The sequence below is a fragment of the Falco naumanni genome, chromosome Z, assembly GCF_017639655.2.
Source record: "Falco naumanni isolate bFalNau1 chromosome Z, bFalNau1.pat, whole genome shotgun sequence".
Classification (NCBI taxonomy): domain Eukaryota; kingdom Metazoa; phylum Chordata; class Aves; order Falconiformes; family Falconidae; genus Falco; species Falco naumanni.
The window spans coordinates 5,760,193-5,767,184 of record NC_054080.1 but is presented as its reverse complement, the minus strand read 5'-3'; the positions used below and the strand labels follow the sequence as shown (position 1 = coordinate 5,767,184).

General features: G+C 38.8%; 1 protein-coding gene across 1 annotated transcript in view; it reads right to left on the bottom strand.

Moving 5' to 3' along the window:
* The window catches only part of ADGRV1 (adhesion G protein-coupled receptor V1), a 292,864-nt gene that overhangs the window by 117,747 nt on the left and 168,125 nt on the right, over positions 1 to 6,992 (bottom strand). The gene's annotated exons all lie outside the window — the stretch shown is intronic.

Below are 6,992 nucleotides of genomic sequence, written 5' to 3'. Positions count from 1 at the left end.
ACTACACAGACTTCATTTGCCTACTGCCAGTACACCCCAAAGTGTAACGATCTGAGGCACATAACTCAGAAAACAAAAACAGCAAATGACTTTGCGTGTTGGATAGTTCAAATTGGGTTCACAACTGCAAAACCAACATCACAACAACATATTGCTTCTGTTGTAGTGAAGAAATGCACCTTCCCAGAAAGATCAGTTTTTCTCATTGGTGAAAGACAAGCTGAAACATACCGCTGTTAACAGTTTAGTGCTCCTGTCTACCACTGTCACCAATGTTATCACACCTAATCCTCAATAATGGGTTTTGTTTACTATTTCCGACTGGACAAACAGAGCATTAATGATAATCATCCACACTTCTGTAAAATTCCACATACTGGGATTTTCCATCAGTGAAATATTTAATCATAAAATTATTTGCCAAAATGAACACTTAAGCTATAGCTGGCAAGAAAGAAAAAAATCTATTCAAATATAAATTAATCCCTCCCGTGGGATATTTAGTATTCTAGATCAGCTAGGACACAGCAGACAAAGGTACAAACATCTAGGTCTTTCTCAGTAAACAGCACTAATTCATCTGACTACAGGTAGGTGACTACACAAATAATGAGCCACAAAACTCTTTATGCAGAGTTGAACAGCTTAACCTCAGAGGTGGAGAGAGGCTTAAGCTGTATATGTCAGTTGCATAACCAGCACTAAAAAACAATTTTCCCCACAAAGTCTTAAACCAAATACAACCTACATTATTATTCAGTAGAAAAGCAGTACAAGGGAAGCAACATCTAAGTGATGGGGTGACAATTATTTGTGGCGTTCTAACAAGCAATTGTCTGCTTTAGAGAGCTCTTTTAAACTGCAAGTTCAAACTCTTAAAATAATTGAAGAACTGTTGCTTTGAATTCAAGCTGGTCACATCATGATTCAGTTCTTTCACAGTTTTTACATGGCATTTTTAAAACAAAACTGCCACTGTGAAATTATAATTATTTCAGTCCATGAGTATAATGTGTTTCTGAAGTCACCTAAGGCCAGATTTTCACTGTCTTATTGCCCTGTGTGAGTCATCCCTCTGGCTGCAGTAGCAAAATCTGCATGACTAATATATTACCAGCATAAGTATGAAGAGCTTAAAACGGCCTTCACTGCTTTATTTATCTGCTATGCATATGTATTTCTGAGTATTTTATTACCCTTATATATTAATATTATACTGTGGGAATGGCTCAGATGAAACACATGGGACTGTACCTATACGCTGGAGAAAGGAGAAAAGTTACCGTGACCTTGCCAGTCATTTCTTGTACAGAGTCCAGTCTCACAACGGCAAGCCATCTGCTGCATGATAACACCTCCGCCATGGAAACTCCCCGTTTCAAACAGATTTCAGTAATTCTGCTGGGACTACAATAATGTAGGATTTCATTATGATGCTTTTGAAACAACATCAAGTGCAGAAGTCGTGAAAGTTACCTTCCGTGAAGGAAGTCTATCACACATCCAGATATCAGAGTTACATGCTTCTTTACATTGTTCTGCTCACAGAAAAGAAGTCAGAAAAGTGATTCAATCAAATAGCTAAAGGATTCCAAGGAACACTTTGGAATATCTAGCAGTGAATATTATGGTGCACCTTGGATTCCCAGCTGGTAAATGGCATTTCATAGGCTGGAAGGGCTTTATGGGAGCTTTCTGGTTGCTGTGGGAGACTGCAGAGAATGGTTGTAAGCTGACACGTGTCCCAAGTGTACTTTAATTTTCATAATCAGCTATTTCCAGCTGTTATCAAAATGAGAAGGGGTAGACATATCATGCTAAGTCAGCTTTTTAAGCATCCCTGCCACAGATTAATGGATTAATCTTGGTACTGCTCCTTAGATATATATGGCTGGAGAATAACTACTCAAAAAGCTAGACTTTGTGATATGCCAACAGCTATTGATTTTCAGGACTAAGTGTCACATTTTCTGATACTCCCTCTACTAAACGAGTGCACTTATTTGTACAAAGTCTGCTTTGAGAAACTGTAAACTTTGCAGGAAAAGCATGGACACCATTCAGTTTCAACATTTTCAGTATTCAAAATGGTTTACAGTAACATTCATACATGAAGACAAATTTTCTTAAGGCTTATCTGACTGATTTGTATTGATGGATCTATGTCTCCTCTTTCTGACAAGCCTGGCAGATACATGCAAAGAAAACAGTTCACTTATACAATTAAATATAGATTTCAGGAAGTAAATTTAGCTACAGTTTTTGACAAGTTCCTGCTTAGAATCACCAAAAAGATGCCACGCTTTTCTTGGATTTTTACAGTTTTCAGAAAGAAAACCCAAACAGAAGCATATTCTGTTTTCAGTCTTAAGCAAGACCAAGTAACACATCAAGAAATGATGAAACCACCATACGTATGTTTTTCTTATGAACACTTAATAAGATAATCAGCTGATTGCTACATAGTCCCAGGAAAATGAAGCATGTGCCCTCTATTGAGCAGAGGATATGTAATAGTCCTACATATTTTTCTTCACTGTGAAAGAGAAAAGCTAGCCTAAAGCTCTGCTGTTCACTTGATAACAGTGTGCAAGACAGGCTGCTTGCAAACACTGCGCAGGGCAAGGAACATTTCAGAGTGGCAGCAGAGATAAATGTGTCCCGTATTCATATAGCCACATTCATAATTGCAGCTAAGCGTGCCACGAAGAGTCACTCAGGAGACTGTACTGCCTTGGGTGAGGCAGAAGCAGTTTCATGTAATGGGTTACTCAAGGAATGGAAACCGACTTCCCCAAAGCAGCAGTATATATATAAAAAATAAATAAAATATTGGAGAACATCTATACATGATGGCCAGGCACATAGCAGAAGGAAAACAAGATTAATTCTGTCAAACCAAAGGCCTGAAGTGCAGTAGATTTAGGAATGACTCTCTTTATCAGAAGTAAAAATTCAGGAGGCTGTCTTCAAACACCTTTTTGAACACAATGGGATGGCAATTCCAAGCATTTATTATTTCTTTTTTGCTAACACAATTTGCTTCCATAACATTTGCATGTTCCCTCTTCCTGCCAATGTCACAAATTCCTGTCCTACATAATGAATGCAGGCAAATCTGCTTGGTCTTCGTAACAGGCGACTCTGTTATTTTCAAGCCAGGACCATTTTCAAGCCAGGACCACAATAAAATGCTTGGTTGTGATACATGTTATACCCATCACAGGGTGAGCGCGTGGGGCTCATGCTAAGTAGACTGGCAAGTACAGCAAAAAGAGTGTTAGGCAAAACAAGGTACAAGAAAGTGGTGGGGAAAGATCCTGTCTACGGAGGCAGAACAGATCTCACCAAAGCACAGCTTTTTGGGACAGACAGCTGGAGCTAAGGAGAGGCACTGAACCAGACTGTGGGTGAAGTCAGGAGCAATATGACTTGCTGCCTCTGACCCCACTTAGCATGGGGCAGGACATTTTTGAAAATATAGTTTTAAAACTGCAAAACTTTTATACTGAAAATCAAAGCAGCCTATAGCTGGTCTCCCTGCCAATGAGAGCTGGACACACAGAAGCAGTTGTCTTGTTGCAGCATTCCCCTGCATGCAAGTTTTATGCTGTTTACTTAAAACTATTTTAACGAATTCACTTTAAGGTTACTCTTTAGTCTAGAAACACATTACTGTTATTTTAAATTCTGGTTTACTTCAGTATCTTACATAAGCATTCCACACACTAGAATGGAAGCCTGAGTAGTACTCCTCCTTAAGGTCAGCTTGTTGAGAAGCTAATGCAGAACAAACTCCAACCTGAAAATTCTTCTCTCCAGGTTTGGCTCCTTCCAGGACTTTTTGTCCTAGCATACCCATGCCCCACATTCCTCTGTTCAGATAAGCCACTCCTATCTCTGCTTCACCTGACCTGGGAAAACGAGTCGCCAAAATGGCAGTGAGTCAACAAGACCCATTTAGCATCTATGTAAGCCTTCTATCAGCTACCACCTGGGAAAGGCAGGAAAAGGAGGTAGTTGCAATCATGCTCACTTGGGAATTTTCTTGCTTCTTACTGAACTGTTTTTAACTAGTTTACCTGTTAAGAAAACAAAGTTAATGGACCTAGAATTCCCATAACTGTACCAAGGTTAATGAGTCAGAGAGACTGCATCTATTTGCCTGTAAATCAACCACTTCCATCTTATTCTGTCAAATGCTCAATACTATATAATCAGCTTAGGGCTGCTTTTTTCATTGTCTTTGGGTTTTTTTGTGGGTTTGGTTTTTTTTTCTTTTTTTAACTGTATGAATAGGACTTCCTTTCTAACATTCAGATATAGAAAGTCCAAAGAAAGTGAGGAATTAAAAACTTTTGGCCTCAATTTTCATTTTTGTTTCCTCTGTTCCTCTCTTCATTCTCTTAACAGTTTAGCTAGCCCAATAATTCTTCTGCATGCTTTCTCTTACTAAAAAAACCCAACACAAATCAATGAGTATTCTCTGTGATAGACTAGTCCATGCTTTGAGGAGGAATTTTTTCCTTAGATAACTTCAAGAGGTCTCTTCCAGTGTAAATTAATTTCTGATTCTATGATCATACCCTAATACCATGTCTTGCTTGTGACAACAAAGTCTGTTTACACATCTTTCTTGCATACGAGAACCTGTAACCAAAGGGAAGGAAATGAGAGGAGACATCAGTCATGGAACAGAAGGTGAGAAATATATGTAAAAAAGAAGAAAAAAGAATATATGAAGAAGTCCACATAATGTTGCTCCTGAAAACTCAAACAAGATTTGTCGGCTACATGAGACCCAGAGGAGCAACTCAAAGTACTTTTGTGTCACCTGCATGGCATGGTACACAAGAAATAATATTTTTGAAGATGAGCTTGAATACACTAAGCTCATGCAGATTGGCTTCAGGAAACAAGTAAAATATCAGAGTGTATGTGAAGGATTTGGGGTGTCAATTAATGAATGGATCCTTAGAATGTTGCAAAGAAAACACTTGGTCACAGCCTCGATATGCATGACAAGGAAATGGAAGAATTCATAGTAAATCCCAGGTTATACACCTCATATATGAAGGCTGATGATTATGTTAAAAACAAAGATTAAAAGACAAACTTTAAAGAGCTATTTTTTTAAGCTAAGACAATGTCAGTTAATTCAAGAAAGGATTTGGTTTTAAAAGGTGAAAACAAATTGGTTTGCATGAGTTTGCAGTTATCCACAATCAAAAATATTCATGACATCTAAATTGAACTGATGTTATGAATGTTGTTCTAATCCTGTGAATTTCTGCCTTACATTAAGCAATACCACTAAAGAAAATGCCATGTTTCCACTAGCTGTAGTACATACAGTTTTAAGGAACACCATGCTTGTTCGTGGTATATCTAAAAAAGCTGCCAATTGACTGCTGACAGTGCACTCCTATGGTCCTTTTTTTGTAACTCAAGTTACAGAATGCAGCCATTTGGCAAGCTGTGTGGTAAATTACAGCAAAGTAATATTTTCCAGACAATCTCTGTGATGACCTTGTTTTGACAATGTACCACAATATATGTTTAACAAATTTTTAAAAATTACAGAGTTGGGCTTTGAACATGTAAGAAGCAGACCATATTAACCACAGTCTAATGCTGTAGTCATTTAGTTGCTGCTGAGCAAATCCTATCCAGGCCAAGTTAAGTATTGCATTCATCATTTAAGAAAGCAAAGATCCTGTATAGTTAGTAGTTTCTAAAGCGTCTGGGATACTTCAAATTTCAGCAAAAATGTTAGTATTTTTGATGTTTTCTTACGTAAATTAAGAGTATCTGGGAGCAAAAATATAGATCAATGCATGAAATACAAATAAATATATACAGGTTTTTTATATATATATAAATATATATAAATCTGTTGAAGGAAGCCATGGCCTAGAATAAAACCTGAGGGTGAATAACAGGAATAGGAAGATAGTAAATTTGTGAAGCCCACGCATGAAGAGTCTTCGGATGCCTTAGTTATTAACGATGAAGACAGAGAGGCCAGAAGAGACCCTGTTCAAAGAGCAAAAGCAAACTGAAGGCTGATCACCCATACCCAGGCAATACTGAGAAGTTAAGTATTTTAAATAATGTGTAAAACAGGCAGTTTTGCATCTCCAGCGGTACCTCAGATACATGGGGAGTACTCTTGTCAACACATGTGAACCACCAATGAGAGAGCATAAAAGGGGTAAGATCATCAGTGAGGAAGGATGACATTTCTGAGTCATCCAATGCAATACAAATGCCACTTAACCATCAGATAAAAAATCTTGTTCACTACCTTGCTCTTTCTTTTACAGACAAAATTATTGACATATTGACTTCCCTCTCCAGGCTCTTCAACTAGGTGGTCCGATGTTCTTCAAATGGTATTCTTTTCAGGGTCATTACCAGGAAATTACGCAGGGAAGAAAGCAGAGTTTGTGACCTTTGGAAGAAGGGGCAGGCAACTCAGGAGGACTACAAAGATGTGAGGTTATGTGGGAGAAAATTAGAAAGGCCAAAGCACAACTAGAATTTCATCTGGCTACTGACATAAAAGACAGTTTAAAAGTTTCTATAAATATATTTCCAACAACAGGAGGGCTAAGGAGAATCTCCATCCTTTACTGGATGTGGGGAGAAACATAGTGACAAAGGACGAGGAAAAGGCTGAAGTACTTAATTTCTTCTTTGCCTCAGTCTTTAATAGTAAGACAAGTTGCTCTCCAGGCTCGTAGACCCTGAGCTGGGAGGCAGGGACAGGGAGCAGAATCCAAAGGGAAATGTTCAGTGACCGGCTACACTGCTTAAGACACACACAGGTCTATGGGGCCTGATGGGATCCACCTGAGGGTATCGAGGGATCTGGTGGAGGAGCTCCCAGGCCACTCTCCATCACTGATCATCAGCCCTGGCTCAGCGGGGAGGTCCCAGCAGGGTGGGGGGTGGCCAATGTGTCAAACATGGACAAGAAGGGCAGGAAG